Here is a 16,880-nt window from a genome sequence, read left to right on the forward strand (position 1 = left end):
TGTCCAATTAGATAACATTTCCACACACATCAGTCCTTTCCTTTGATTTATTTTGTTACAAATCAAGTATTTGAAAAGCTGATTTCAAAAGCGTTCGACTCGGCGCGGGCTGCGGCCGAGCCCGACGAAGAGGCATTAAGAGAGAGAGAGAGAGGGAGAGAGAGAGGGAGAGAGAGGGGGGGAGAGAGAACGTCTTCCGCGTACGTCACGTGAGCAGCGCGCGCTGAAGTGATAAAGAAGCGGTGAATTATCCCATCTGCGCCACAACGAGCCGGCGGCGACTCAATCAAGCCAGACGTCTGTCCCTGCGCGCGGCTGCGACACGCAGACATGCACGGCGCTCTGCTGTTCGTGCCGGTGGCGCTGGTGTCTGTGCTGCGGGCGCAGGTGGCGAACCAAGGTGGGTGCGCTCTGTGCAAGTCACTGCAGGGCTGCATTACTGTGGGTCTGTTGCGTGTCGGGACACCGAGGCGTCGGGCAAGTCGTTGTAAGGCTGCATTACTGTGGGTCTGTTGCGTGTCGGGACACCGAGGCGTCGGGCAAGTCGTTGTAAGGCTGCATTACTGTGGGTCTGTTACGTGTCGGGACACCGAGGCGTCGGGCAAGTCGCTGTAAGGCTGCATTACTGTGGGTCTGTTGCGTGTCGGGACACAGAGGCGTCGCGCGAGTCGCTGTAAGGCTGCATTACTGTGGGTCTGTTGCGTGTCGGGACACCGAGGCGTCGGGCGAGTCGCTGTAAGGCTGCATTACTGTGGGTCTGTTGCGTGTCGGGACACCGAGGCGTCGGGCGAGTCGCTGTAAGGCTGCATTACTGTGGGTCTGTTGCGTGTCGGGACACCGAGGCGTCGGGCAAGTCGCTGTAAGGCTGCATTACTGTGGGTCTGTTGCGTGTCGGGACACCGAGGCGTCGGGCAAGTCGCTGTAAGGCCGCATTACTGTGGGTCTGTTGCATGTCGGGACACCGAGGTGTCGGTGCAAGTCGCTGTAAGGCTGCATTACTGTGGGTCTGTTGCGTGTCGGGACACCGAGGCGTCGGGCGAGTCGCTGTAAGGCTACATTACTGTGGGTCTGTTGCGTGTCGGGACACCGAGGCGTCGGGCGAGTCGCTGTAAGGCTGCATTACTGTGGGTCTGTTGCGTGTCGGGACACCGAGGCGTCGGGCGAGTCGCTGTAAGGCTGCATTACTGTGGGTCTGTTGCGTGTCGGGACACCGAGGCGTCGGGAAAGTCGCTGTAAGGCTGCATTACTGTGGGTCTGTTGCGTGTCGGGACACCGAGGCGTCGGGCGAGTCGCTGTAAGGCTGCATTACTGTGGGTCTGTTGCGTGTCGGGACACCGAGGCGTCGGGCAAGTCGTTGTAAGGCTGCATTACTGTGGGTCTGTTGCGTGTCGGGACACCGAGGCGTCGGGCAAGTCGCTGTAAGGCTGCATTACTGTGGGTCTGTTGCGTGTCGGGACACCGAGGCGTCGGGCAAGTCGCTGTAAGGCTGCATTACTGTGGGTCTGTTGCGTGTCGGGACACCGAGGCGTCGGGCAAGTCGCTGTAAGGCTGCATTACTGTGGGTCTTTTGCGTGTCGGGACACCGAGGCGTCGGGCAAGTCGTTGTAAGGCTGCATTACTGTGGGTCTGTTGCGTGTCGGGACACCGAGGCGTCGGGCAAGTCGCTGCAAGGCTGCATTACTGTGGGTCTGTTGCGTGTCGGTCATGTGACTGTCGGGACACCTAGGCGTCGGGCAAGTCGTTGTAAGGCTGCATTACTGTGGGTCTGTTGCGTGTCGTGACACCGAGGCGTCGGGCAAGTCGCTGTAAGGCTGCATTACTGTGGGTCTGTTGCGTGTCGGGACACCGAGGCGTCGGGCAAGTCGTTGTAAGGATGCATTACTGTGGGTCTGTTGCGTGTCGGGACACCGAGGCGTCCGGCAAGTCGCTGTAAGGCTGCATTACTCTGGGTCTTTTGCGTGTCGGGACACCGAGGCGTCGGGAAAGTCGTTGTAAGGCTGCATTACTGTGGGTCTGTTGCGTGTCAGGACACCGAGGCGTCGGGCAAGTCGTTGTAAGGCTGCATTACTGTGGGTCTGTTGCGTGTCAGGACACCGAGGCGTCGGGAAAGTCGTTGTAAGGCTGCATTACTGTGGGTCTGTTGCGTGTCGGGACACCGAGGCGTCGGGTAAGTCGTTGTAAGGCTGCATTACTGTGGGTCTGTTGCGTGTCGGGACACCGAGGCGTCGGGCAAGTCGCTGTAAGGCTGCATTACTGTGGGTCTGTTGCGTGTCGGGACACCGAGGCGTCGGGCGAGTCGCTGTAAGGCTGCATTACTGTGGGTCTGTTGCGTGTCGGGACACCGAGGTGTCGGGCAAGTCGCTGTAAGGCTGCATTACTGTGTGTCTGTTGCGTGTCGGGACACCGAGGCGTCGGGCAAGTCGCTGTAAGGCTGCATTACTGTGGGTCTGTTGCGTGTCAGGACACCGAGGCGTCGGGAAAGTCGTTGTAAGGCTGCATTACTGTGGGTCTGTTGCGTGTCGGGACACCGAGGTGTCGGGCAAGTCGCTGTAAGGCTGCATTACTGTGGGTCTTTTGCGTGTCGGGACACCGAGGCGTCGGGCAAGTCGTTGTAAGGCTGCATTACTGTGGGTCTGTTGCATGTCGGGACACCGAGTCGTCGGGCAAGTCGCTGCAAGGCTGCATTACTGTGGGTCTGTTGCGTGTAAGTCAAGTGACTGTCGGGACACTGAGGCGTCGGGCAAGTCGCTGCAAGGCTGCATTACTGTAGGTCTGTTGCGTGTCGGGACACCGAGGCGTCGGGCAAGTCGCTGTAAGGCTGCATTACTGTGGGTCTGTTGCGTGTCGGGACACCGAGTCGTCGGTGCAAGTCGCTGTAAGGCTGCATTACTGTGGGTCTGTTGCGTGTCGGGACACCGAGGCGTCGGGCAAGTCGCTGCAAGGCTGCATTACTGTGGGTCTGTTGCGTGTCGGGACACCGAGGCGTCGGGCAAGTCGCTGTAAGGCTGCATTACTGTGGGTCTGTTGCGTGTCGGTCAAGTGACTGTCGGGACACCGAGGCGTCGGGCAAGTCGCTGCAAGGCTGCATTACTGTGGGTCTGTTGCGTGTCGGGACACCGAGGCGTCGGGCAAGTCGCTGCAAGGCTGCATTACTGTGGGTCTGTTGCGTGTCGGGACACCGAGGCGTCGGGCAAGTCGCTGTAAGGCTGCATTACTGTGGGTCTGTTGCGTGTCGGTCAAGTGACTGTCGGGACACCGAGGCGTCGGGCAAGTCGCTGCAAGGCTGCATTACTGTGGGTCTGTTGCGTGTCGGGACACCGTGGCGTCGGGCAAGTCGCTGCAAGGCTGCATTACTGTGGGTCTGTTGCGTGTCGGGACACCGAGGCGTCGGGCAAGTCGCTGCAAGGCTGCATTACTGTGGGTCTGTTGCGTGTCGGGACACCGAGGCGTCGGGCAAGTCGCTGTAAGGCTGCATTACTGTGGGTCTGTTGCGTGTCGGTCAAGTGACTGTCGGGACACTGAGGCGTCGGGCAAGTCGCTGCAAGGCTGCATTACTGTGGGTCTGTTGCGTGTCGGGACACCGAGGCGTCGGGCAAGTCGCTGCAAGGCTGCATTACTGTGGGTCTGTTGCGTGTCGGGACACCGAGGCGTCGGGCAAGTCGTTGTAAGGCTGCATTACTGTGGGTCTGTTGCGTGTCGGGCAAGTGACTGTCGGGCACGTTATTGTCGGTCACGTTACTGTCGGACAAGTGACTGTCGGCAAGTTACTGTCGGGACACCGAGGTGTCGGGCAAGTCGTGCTATGTTGACTAAACTGTGAAGGCCGGTCCACACGCAACGTTTTGTACACAGTTTTGACTGCGCAGGCAAAACTGTGCAAACATAAGGTTGCCGTTTATCCGTGTCCACACAACACAGTTTGCAGCCAAGTTTTGTCCTATCAGTTGCGAGAATTCCTTACTTTGGCCAATTCTTTCCGGTATACCGACCTCAAAGAATTAATGTGTGTGTGTGGTTTTTTTTTTGTGTGTTTTTATCTCTGTTAGCCGCGATGTCAACCTCTTTGTATTTTTCCACAAGTGCTTCATACGCTTTACTTTTTTTGTCCCTATCGCTATATTCTTTTGATTTGACCCGCCACAAACACGGAAATGACTTGTACGAACCAATGAAATGAAATCCACGTGAACACTGTCGCAAATCTGTCATCGTTTAACAGATTACACTGTTCCGGCACAAATACCGAGGGAGATCAGAGCCCCGTGTACGGAGAAGACGGAGGAAGTGTCCACACGCTACGACAAGTCTGTGCAGGGTCGACTAAACTGCGCGGACGTAAATGTTCTTGGCCACAGTTTTCCTTCTCCGTGTTCCGTCTCCGCGCAGTTCACAAAACTTCGCAACTTTCCTGTCTACTCGCTACGTCTTGTCTACAACGATGTGACCTGTGCAGGTAAATCGTTGCTGAAAACGTTGCGTGTGGACCGGCCTTAAGGCTGCATTACTGTGGGTCTGTTGCATGTCAGGCATGTGACTGTCGGGCAAAATACTTTTATGTTAAATGACTGTTGGCAAAATGACTGTAGTTCTACTGTCGGTCGGTCAAAGGACTGTCGGTCAAGTGACTGTCGGGCAAGTTACTGTCGGGCAAGTGACTGTCGGGCAAAATACTTTTATGTTAAATGACTGTCGGCAAAATGACTGCAGGTCTTCTTACTGTCTGTCGATCAAATGACTGTCGGTCAAATGAATTTCATGTTAAATGACTTTGGCAAAATACTGTTGGTCTGTCGCCTGTCGGGCAAGTGACTGTCGGGCAAAATACTTTTATGTTATATGACTGTGGGTCTACTGTCGGTCGGTCAAAGGACTGTCGGTCAAGTGACTGTCGGGCAAGTTACTGTCGGGAAAGTGACTTTCGAGCAAGTTACTGTCGATCAAGTGACTTTCGGATCGGAAAAAACGACTGTCCGAGTCGGGAGTGTGATTTGTGGATGAAAGATTTTTCTTCTTGATATGTTTGGTAAAAGCTGTCTTTTGTCTTTTAACTTGTTTGAAAAACAAAGCCCAGCATGTGCATCTGCGCTGTATAGAAACCAGGCCTACAGTAAACGTGAAGATTTTTCAACCAAGAATTCAATTAAAGTAAACAAATGGTTCTCCGTAGTTACAGATAGCTGGATCTTCGTAGAAGCAACTACGGATTTCGACTCTCAAGTTCTATTTACTCTGTTGTAAACAGGGTGCGAACATGTGTGACTTTTTTTTAATGATTTAACAAGTTTTTTTTGATACTCCAAAATGATTGTTGTGTGTTAATTTTCAAAGTTAGTTAACTCAGTATTGCCGGTAAATTTACGAAGATAAGCGTTATAGGTGAAATGTTCAAAGTGCGTAAAAATTACCGAGGGAAAACAGTAGTTTAGTATTTAAATTAAAACTTTAACATTTTTTTTAAAGCTATGAGTGTTGTTAGTAAGAAAGCATTTGTCTGTAAAAAAAAAAGTGTTTGTGTTTTTAGTGAAAAATTCAACATATTGACAGTTTTTCCAAATAATTTATTTCTCGATATAGGTTTAGTATTAAAATTGGTTTTAAAGAATTTTTGTACGTTTTTATGGGAGTTTATCAAATAACAACTACACAATAACAATGAACGGCATAATATTGATGAAACTACTAAATGAAAATTATACTGTTTCACGCGGGTTTTGTTGAATACCTATTTTCTAGTTTTAACCAAAAATGTCATTAGATTGATAACTCATGCATACAATATTCCAAATTTGACCAATTTTAGTTATGAATGTTTTTAATGTATTTGCGAGAGGTGATATCTAAAATAAATAAACCATATATCCATTCACAACGCAATATGAAAAAGGTAAAATTACATTTTAAACATTTTCCCCCGGCGAAAGAACTGTCATCACTAGAGACCCGTAAAATTCGCGGGTTCATTTCGTGTTATGATAAAATTCAAATAATTATACCTTAGTGCTGCTTCTGTCATTGGTTCACTGTTAATCTGGAGGACTGAGGGCCAATTAGAGACCCTCACTCATAGAAGTGTCGAATCACAGGCCACCCAATCGAGACGACTCACAAGTCAGCAGCCAATGATCAGTTGGCATTTGCCCGAGTGTGTAGAGGATATTGGAGTCTATCCTGGAGGTCATTGAACCCGCGAATTTGTCGGGTCTCTAGTCATCACTAATATAATATATGTTGCTTGAAAATTTAATCTATAATAACATACTCTTATGTGTTTTTTTACCTACTTCAGCGCGCTTTTATTAACAGGAATTTCAAAAATTATTTTTGCCGGATTTCTGTTTTAGTCGTTAATTAAGCCATTTAATAAACTACTTCAACATTTATCGATACAAACAATCGCTGCATGACCTATAATCCCTTAGAAACTGGCATTAAAAAATCTATGAGACCATTCTTTAAAACGCGAGTTTTTATTTTACGATGATAAGCAATAATTTATTGCGTGAAGTCGTTCAAAGGCTTTATTGGCAAGTGAGAGTTGCGATCGAAATTTGGAAAATCCATTGCAGATAAAATGTTTACACCCATTGCATTACATACTTATTTTAGTTGCTTCATTTGCATGTTTTTTTTTAATCACTCGTGTTAGAGTTTTGAAAAATTCTGGTCCAGAAATAGATTTATTTATCATGTTTATTATATATTGTTTTTAATTATTAACGGTTTTGATTTGAAAGAGGCAATTACATATACTGGTGATTTTTTCGTATGCGTTTCTACGTCACACACAGGCATAAAGGCTCGGCAGCTTCAAGATATCATTGGCCATGATTAGAGACCTGAAAAATTCGCGGGTTCATTGACCTTCAGGGTAAACTTAACAGTTCTCTGTATAGTCGGGTAAATAACGCCAGTTCGCTAGTCGCTGACTCGTGAGCCATTTTAACTTGGTTGGCTGTGATTGGATACTTCTTTGGTTGAGGGTTGGTCATTGGCCCAGAAGCATCCAGATAAACAATGAGCCAACGGCGAAAGCAGCTCAAAGTTACATGTATTTGAATACTAGCCTATCACGAAATGAATCTGCAAATTTTTCCTGTCTCTACATACAGTTTCAATGGTATATTATTAAAATTTTAATTTAGACTATTTACAACAAATCACACATCAAATTGAATGTAAATTAATGTAGCTTTTCTTACAAATGTCCAATACCTATGTGCACCTTTAGTTACACGGCACACATCCAACCTAAAGTACAGTTTTTCCCCACACTTTGGTTAACACGTCCAGAGTAATGAAAGCAATAGCGTCTTCAATTCAGTTCCGTGTCTCAACTCTGGCAAATCATTAGGTAGCGGCGGAACGTAGACACAATCTTTTATTAAGCCCCAAAGGAAAAAAAATCGCATGGCGCTATGTCAGGTGAGCGTGGAGGCCAGCGAAAAAGAGCAATGTCGTCTCGACCATTACGACCAATCCGACGGTCAGGGACTTCGAAGTTCAACTACTCTCGTTCAAAGAGATTCAAATGAGGAGGGCTGAAATTACAGATTCACTCAAGCAAATTGCAGAACACAAAACGCTTTACGCTCAGGAGTCGCCATTTTGCGTAGGTGGCGCTGCAAGCGAGAAAACAACAAAGCAGTACTCGCGCATGCGCTTATCTGAAACTCATTAATTGTGACCTTGAACCAAAACTCCACAACGCTTGCAGTTGATACTATTAAAATTTATAGCTGGGACATTCTTTTTATGGACATGCTGTCCTATTGACATTCGTTTGTCTAAGTTAACCGTTTTTCTGACTTTAATGTGTTTGAGACGAATCCAAACGACACAAACTGGTCGCCAGTGCTTCGCACGGGACTCGAACCCACAACGCCCGGACTTGGGGTGCCCGCGAATACAACGTTAATGGCGCGAGGCACAGACAGATATTTGTCAAGCCGAAAGTCGTGCTGTGTTAAGAAATTACAGTCGATTTCCGGACTTTCCAACGAAGAATTTAACTAAGATATTCTTCATATTTTCATATGACTGAATCTTCGTAGAAACTATGCCGTAGTTTGACTTCCCCAGCTGTTTATTCCGTTATAAACAAAGGTGGACATACGAGTGGACAAAATAACAGTGTTCTTGCTGTAGACTTTAACAGTTTTTTGAACGTTTTACTAACAAACCAAGAATATTCTTTTAGGTTCATGTCCAACAGGGCCGGCGCGTCCATATAGGCGAACTAGGCAACCGCCTAGGGCGCCAAGTAGCTGGGGGCGGCGCAGCACGACACATAACAGCTGATATAATATGTTTAACGATTATTGAAACTAGATGAACATGGATTTTTGTAACAGTTTGGAATTTTTATATTGGTATAAGTAATTATTTAAAGTCCACGGTGACATGTTTATGATTTTTAATAAGTAAAAAATTAAAAAAAAACACAAGCCTGCTTACATTTGATTGTTGACAAAATCTTAGGCTTACGTGATTTATTTTGAGGCAAGGAAAATTTTTTAGGGGTGTCCGAGGGGGGGGGGGATTAAGGTTTTTCGCCTAGGGCGCCAATTTACCTTGCACCAGCCCTGATGTCCAAAGTAGGCAAACTCAGGGTCTGTAAAATTACAAATATAGCCGTACAATTACGAAGGTCCCTAGACAATGTGTGGCCAGCGTTCTTCGAAAATTGAACGTAAAGATTTTTAACAGTGTGGCTTGAAGATTCAAATCCCCTTTCAGTTATCAGGCGAATGGATTCAAAGTGACATAAATTAACGTGATGTTTTGAATTTCATGTTAACAAAGTGTGATGTTATAAATTCGAAACAAATTTCTAGTTATTTTCTATTAAGAGCCTAGGTTTACGGTTAGATATTTGTAATGAGTTACGCAGGCGCGGCTCCAGGATCTATTTTTGAGTAGGCACGGACTGTACCACAGGGGCGCATGCACAGTTTTGGGAGTCCGGACTGTACCGTATCAGAGGGTGATCCGGGGAATTTTTAAAATTCAGTTGCAAAATGGTAAGTTTTATGGCTTTCTGAGGGTAAATTATTTCTCTCTGAAGTCCAATACGTATAATATATTAATTATAAGAATTGTTATAAATGTATATTTGTTTGTCAAAAAAATACACTTTAATACCTACCTATAAAGTTCACAAAAATATTTTTTGGGATGGGTCTTGTGTTAATATAAGGTGAATACTACAATACAACAAGTAGGACGTTAATGTGAAATGTTACAATTTGTACATTACAGTTTGTAATGAAAATAAGATTCAATTTTTTTTTTAAATTTTCAAAAGAAACCTAACGTTTAGTATGAATTGTGTAATTTTTATATTAAAAAAATCTTATTTCAAATTTCCACTGGCCTACCCGCTGTAACCGCCACTGTGAGGTAACCATAAAAAGATATAATTTTTTTCTACCGTGGTATCCTACGAATAAATTTCCTGCAGTTTTAGATTAGACACTTGTCCTTTTTTCTGTAAGGTGTGTCCACAAGTTCGTTTCACTTTAATTTTCATCGTGCTTTTAAATATACTTATAACTGAACATTTAAAAAATACGAAAAATTACAAAATAAACAGAAGCATCAATGCAGTGTTAGACTAAAAAATTTACTTCTTATTCCAGAAAAATAAATTAGGTTAGAATTTACATGAGTAAACACATAACGAGAAAAACGGTGAATAAAATATAATAAAATTTACTTCCTTAGAATACAAAGATGACTTCAAGGTTGTGCAAGTTAATATAACATAACTTTATTTGAAAATGCAAACGTAAAAAATAAAATCAGTGATGTGTCAAAAATTTCAAAATACTTGTTCAAAAATTAAGCAAAAAATAACAAATTTAATTTTATCCATTACTTTAAAAAATTCATCTTAGCAGTTTCCAAAAAATTTTTTGATCAATAACTCATAGAACATTTTGTTACAAAGAATTTTACATTATTTTGTTGATTACCCATATTCAATTTTTTTCCTCTCCTGACAGAATGTTATTTTGTACCGGGGGGTTGCTGATCAACACCGTCGACACGTAAATTTACGGGGACGAAAATCACCAATGCTATTGTTAAATTCCCAAATTTTATATTATCAATAAATCACAGTAGGCGTACAACATATTCATACGAGTGCACACATATAAGCCGAATTGATTTTAGTTACAAGTCTTAAACATTCCTGTCTTTGACTTCTCGCAAACTCTGTTGGCTTAAGTTTTCGTATTGGTATGCGGTTTCAGTTTAATTAGAAAACCTAATGCATGGCTATGGAAAACACTTATCTCGTTCCGATTTCTTCAGAGCAATGGTGATGTCCTCCACAAAAAAATATTTGGGGTCAAAGGGCAAACTTCATATCAGCAGCTTCAGAAGTTGAATGTGTAGGCTTGATTGACTATTTACAGCGTGGACGCACACAGATTCATGGCGCTTGATAGTTATTTATAAATTAAATAGCGCTATTTTTCTCTAAGTGAAGTGTTTGTTTCTATATCCAATATGTTTCTTATTAACATGGAACTGTTAAATAATTTTGATAGTACATGTGCATATCACAATAAATAGTTTACCAGGAGCATAGTTAGGGTACACGCTTATTTTCATGTCCATTTGCAAAAATATATTTACACCATACGTATTATTTGAATCATTCCAGCAATCAATCATTCTCATTAAACACAACTTCGATGTTCTAAGTTATTTGATCCTAGTTTTAATATAAAATTAGGCCAGCTTATTTCATTACGGATTTTGGGAAGGCGGTTACATCAATGGTCTAAAGTTCAAAGTAGTAGCTATATGAAAGCCAATCCGGCAACAGGATTCAGGTTGTGGAGCCATGGAGCCAGCCACCATCTTAGATTGTGACGTCATGGCGGCCACTTTGATGACCTTGACAGACGATCATTTTGAACTCTGCCATTATGTTTTCTAGAACTTTCCGCCATCCTGAATTCCTCCATTTTGCTGTCTAGAAATTTCCGCCATTTTGAATTATGACTAAAAAAGAATGACGTTTTTAACATCGGGTCACCTTGCTAGGAAAAATTCTAGCGTCTTGATGATTAAAAAAACAGTGCATGCATCTATGCACACGCGTTGGAAGTTATACTCAATTTTGATTTAATACACGAAACTATTATGAAATTAATACTAAAATTAAAAATTATGAAAATATGTTTACATAATTTTTGTCAAGGAAAACATTTTGCAGCACAATGGATATAGGTATCTAGAGTTAATTGTATTTTATGTATGTATGTATATATATATATATATATATATATATATAATCTAAATTGCCCGCTTACCCCAGGAATAAAAGAGTATAAATATGGTTTTTTTTTTTTTTTAAACGTACATTCATTTTAACTAGGCAGGTACTGGTCTATGTGAGAGATGATATTTTTTTTTGTTTAATAAAATCTAGACAGTAATTTGTGTCTTATTTTGAATGTCAAGCGTGCAAAATTGTCAGGAAGTACCAAAATTCTGCTTTAAAGGGTGGGAAATTGGGATAGATGTAAAAATAAAGGTTATTTGCCTCCCTAGTATAAAATAACCAAACCAATGAACTCAGCTATATTTTAAAATGTTATTATAGGCCTACCAATAACGTGGCTAAACAAATAGCTGGCAATACTTTATATGTTAGGAATTTAGGGTTATCTATGTTGTAATCCAGAATTGTTACGTATTTTAAAATTGACCATTATTTCTTTTAATGACTAGATATTAAAGTTCATTAAATGTAGGTTTTTACAGGATAGTTTTGCTAACACGCCTTCAACCACTAACGCATTCGTAAATATTTCTTATGATACACTTTTACGTATCACTAGATCCACAAAGATTTACATTTTTGAAAATATGGCTACCGCACATCTACACAGCGACAGCGACGTTGATCGGTAACTAAAGGAGAATCTGAAACTTGATCAACCAAACAATCTCTTGATGTTTTTAGCGCATGCGCATTAGACTTCTCCACGTTAAACCTCCGTTCATGGTGCGCGCGCATTTCATTGATTTTTCCGATGCTTACTGAAATTTCACCCTCTGTGCACCTAAAAATAAAAACACTTGGCCATGAATTAAAAATTACAAGAATAGTTGGAAAGTACTCCGCACACTCTCATCTAGTCTTGTTGCTTGTGTGGTTGAGTGCCCAGATCACTCGTTTGACCCACCAAGGTGATATGATGAATGTCGTCACAGCTGAGATGCATGCAAACACAAAATTCGTCTTTTGACTCGCGTAAATACTCACATAATAAAAAAAAATTGGTCGTCTGTAAAGTCGGTTTACGGACGATAGTTTAACGTGACAATGTCATAACAAAACATTGATGAAATGATTGCATACTTTTATTAAAATTGAATCATTTTTATTGAATTATCACTATTTTGTATGGATACAAAGAAGGAGTGAAATGAAATATACAATTTAATTGATAAATTTACTTTTATTTGCAACTCATTAATTCAAATATTTTTATTACTTTAACGAAGAGATTATTTTAACTATAACTTTTATACATGTTTGTTATTTAACTTCTTCCAATCTGTGTTATTCTGTTAAGGATAGGACGGTGATAGGAAAAGTAGGAAACGAATGGGAGTATTTGAAGTTTAATGTGCCTCGAATAGGTAAGTCAAATCGATGGTTGTTCCAATCGAGTGAAAGAGAGATAGATGTGGCGCAAGCGTACAATGAGTGTAACGGGACACAGCGTAACGGGACAATGTGCGTAACGGGACACTTTTTCGTGCGTGAAGCCGGCGTTCATCGATTTATTAGACGTTGTCACGTCAAAAATCTATGCGTGAAGTCCACGCGTGACAAGTGACAGAAATGAACCTTCTTGCTTATTATATTAGCCTATTATGTATAGGAAACACAATCTTTGGCTGTCACAGATCAAAAAAATAATACATGCGAGTATGTGAGCGCTAAATTAGGCTATTGTGCAAGTATGCGAGTGTGAAAGTATGAAAGTACACGTATGTGAGTGGAAAGTGTGCACGTATTCAATAGTGCAAGTATGCAATTGTGCGAGTGTGCAAGCATGCAGTTATTTCTACCTCTCCCCTGCCGTCTCATCTTCTACCCGGTTCCCCCACCGCACTTAACTATTCCCCTCATCGGTGGTTCCCCCACCACGTACCTAAATATTCCCCTCGTGCTATCGGTATTTCCGTAAGGCTCAGAAATTGTAGCCCCCTGAGAAAAGAAGTTCCACTTCAAAAAAAAAAGCGTGAAAGTTTTTTTTTCCTCGTAAGTTGTAAACGCAGCAGACATCGCTGTGAGCCGCTACGTTTTCTCGAGGTATTCCAGTTTCCTCCACGCATGCATTACATCAATGCTCCATTCCCATCTCATCAATAATTTCCCAATAGCGGCCCCAGACTTTGCTGGGCCCTTTTAATTTTAGAGAGGCTTTATCGAGGGGCCTGGGAGTTATGGACTTGCCCCCAGGGATAAATGTAGTTCGGGAAGCCCTCGCATGGAAAATTTTCAGACATAAAAAATACTTTGAATTAATTTTTAAAGTCAACCATTAACTTAAATATCATCGATGGTTTTGCTAATATATTGTTACGACTTATGTGGGGAGAACTGTGTTCTTTAATGGATAGCCTAATTAAGTTTCATTGATTACTAATATTTACATTACTAATAAATAATTGTACTTAAAAATGTCCGGTCACCAGTCGATGGCACTTAAAAATGTTTATTTGCAAGTCTCTCAATGTCAAGTTCCACAGTTCACACTCCTCACTGGAGCTTGGCTCAACAGTGGTTCGCCCCTTACCACGCGCCTGTCCACACACACAGTCTCGCGCCACTCAGCCGCACTCTCTCGATCCCGTCACTCCGCGTCGCGCCACTCTCGAGGGGGTCTCTCACACTCTTCAGCCGATGTCGCACTTCCCTTCACTCGCGGAACTCTCCGAACTCTCGGAAATGTCGTGGAACTCCCGCGGAGGCAGGCGTCGCTGCTTGAGCACCTGTGACGCTCTTCTCGAACCGACGGAAGCGGCCGTGACGAGTTGCGTCATCCCCGGCCAACCCGACGCCCGAAAAGTCCAGAAAGGCGGTGTTTATTCATGCCACTCCGCGCGGCGGCCCGCGGAATTCCCAAGGCCGCTCAGCGATAGCTAACAGCCCCGAGGAAGGCCAAGGGCCCGCTCAGGTATATGACACGCGTCGCGGCTCTGCTTCCCAGTTCGTAACAATATGTTAAGAAATATTGATACTGGATTAGTTATATTAATGGCAACTATCAAATTCTTGTGAAATCGAGTCTTTATACTAGGAATTAAAATCTTTATATTTTCTAATACAAAATCATGAAAACACATTTGAAAGCTAAAGTTATTGACCAGCATTTTGAATTACATGCTTATAACAATTAAATACTTATATTTCCCATTAATTTCTAATTTTTTCACAGAAAAATAAAAAAAAAAGATAAAAATTGAAAAGGTGTGGTTAGGCACTTGCCCTGCCTTGGAGCCGCCCCTGCATTTCCATCTCTTACTGCTTTGATGTCAACGAGATGTTTAGCCCTAATTCATTCATTCATTCATTCCTTCCTTCATACATCTTCTTGTTGCTCCTTGACACGACAGCAAATCATAGGTGTGTCGGTCCCTGACGCCAGAAGCCTAGGCTACATTCATGATGGCAGCAAACAGCATGTAAATAGCATAAATGCACACACACAGCACAGAAGTTTAAGCTACATTCACACATAACACAGCAGTTAAATCATCCTGTTTTCTGCCTTCATTAACATGTCAAAATTTTCAGTTTCAAAACTTTCAATTGTTTACTCAATCTTACCATTTAATTTCTCCATTTAGCTTCTAGCGACTAGAAATTATTAACTACAAAGCATTGCTTTGCAAATAAAAACCATATTCAAGATGATTTAACTTTACATCATAAAAAAAATTAAAAAACCTGTTACCTACTTTGCCGCTGATGTAGTGTCTGTACAGAGAAAAGTTAGAAGTTCAACAAAACACTGTACACCGTGCACGTACTGTTTTTCATATGCATTGCTGTTTTCCAATGTAGCAGCTACTATTCATGTGCACATTTTGCTCATGCTGCTGTGAATGTAGCCAGGCCTGTAACGCAGAACACGACTCAAGTATGCAATGTGTTTAACCTATTTTTAATGCAGTATAATTATTTGTTGCAGGCTGGGCGATAGTCGAACAGCCAAGATGCTGTTCGGACTGTACTTATGTTTCAGCTGGTTTCAAGTGTAAACTGAAAAGCTGTGTAACTAAATGTCCTTGGGCTCGAAGGCACTTCACTGCAGGTAAATATCACACACCACACTCATCATTTAGTAAAAACAGACACAATGCTAATACTTCAACAGGCAAAATAATGTATTAATTTTCAATACCATAATTCATTACATTTAAAACTACTATGAACTATTATTCCCTTTCAAAAATTCCAAAAAAAATTCTTGTAAAAACTAATAAAAACAATTGAGGCCTAGGTAAAAAAAATTAAAACAAAAATAGTGAATTTTTAGTTCCAGCTATACATATAATTTTTTTAATGAAAATTTTTTTTACTCTTCATCCATTTATAATGACCACAATGTTGACAGGATATTAAACTCCATTCTTTCATTTTTTCATCTTTAGTTAAGAAAATTAATATTTTTCTGTTCTGCTTTTGCAGCTTTCGCAGCCCCTACTACTACAGCATCTGAGCCCACAGTTCCGCTATATTGAAGAAGCCATCGAATTACAAAGCCAGAAGCAACAAATTCATGCCAGAAAAGAACTGTGTACACTCTTGAATAATTTGAATATAATCGAGGAGAAGCAAGAAGACAGTTGAGATACATGCAAACACCAAATTAGTCTCTGACTCATGCACACACTTAAGGAAAAAAAATGCATGAAAATAATGGAATATTTTCATGTTGATCTCAAACACATTTCCTCTGAAAATAGATGCGCATGAAGTTACACGTGTCAATTAATGTTTACTGTACTGAAATCCTTATTAAACAATTTTGACTAAACTACACTAATCTGAATATTCCCAAATCCTTTAAACTACTATTTTTGGATAGTAATATGTAGCTAAAGTATACAAGTTAATCAAACTATTTATTTTCCTTCAAAGTCCTCATGGGTAATGGTCACAAATTTACTCTTAAATATGTCGATAAATTTTTTGGTGTAACAAGTCATTGAACAACCAAAGATACTTTAATTTGTTATTTGTTTCAAAAGTTTAGTTATAACTTTCAAAAATATCACATCAAAATTTGTCAAGCATTGTTTTATGGCCACTCAAGATATGAAAAGGAATTTACAATCTGTTTTGCAAGATAAGTTGTAAGACATAAAAAATCTAAAATGTTCTTTAGCCATACAAAGCTTCTGAGGATCAAGTATCATTTATCATAAGAATTTTGATTAGCATCTGACTGCAAACAAATTTAACATACAGTCAATGTTTGGATATTTGAAATGTTCTCACATTTCCTAAATAATGAAATAAATTTGGTAACAACTAGGTATGTATTTAGAAAGGCACTTTCACATTTTAATTATTACTATATCACATTTACAAAAAACTCCAGAACATAAAATGCAAATTACCAAGTGCCAAACAAATTGGAACATAGCTTGACTTGAGGATTAAAGCTTCCAAGGCAGTATTCACTTTTTTTTTTTTAATAAATAATAATTATTGATTATTTTTGAATTCACACTTGCTGATCCATCTCAGCACCTTATAAAAAGAACAACATCTAAACTTGAAGTCAATGAATTTTATTTTCTCTTCTATGTTAAATTAGCACCAGCAACATACA

General features: G+C 41.7%; 1 long non-coding RNA gene across 1 annotated transcript; it reads left to right on the plus strand.

The window, feature by feature from the left end:
• The first annotated feature begins 248 nt into the window (after window positions 1–248).
• On the plus strand, window positions 249–16,079 carry LOC134529912 (uncharacterized). Its single transcript, XR_010074740.1, has 3 exons — window positions 249–400; window positions 15,231–15,353; window positions 15,731–16,079. It is a non-coding gene; the product is annotated as an uncharacterized LOC134529912 (long non-coding RNA).
• The last annotated feature ends 801 nt before the right edge of the window (window positions 16,080–16,880 follow it).

This window comes from Bacillus rossius, chromosome 2 (assembly GCF_032445375.1).
Source record: "Bacillus rossius redtenbacheri isolate Brsri chromosome 2, Brsri_v3, whole genome shotgun sequence".
NCBI classification, from domain to species: Eukaryota; Metazoa; Arthropoda; class Insecta; order Phasmatodea; family Bacillidae; genus Bacillus; species Bacillus rossius.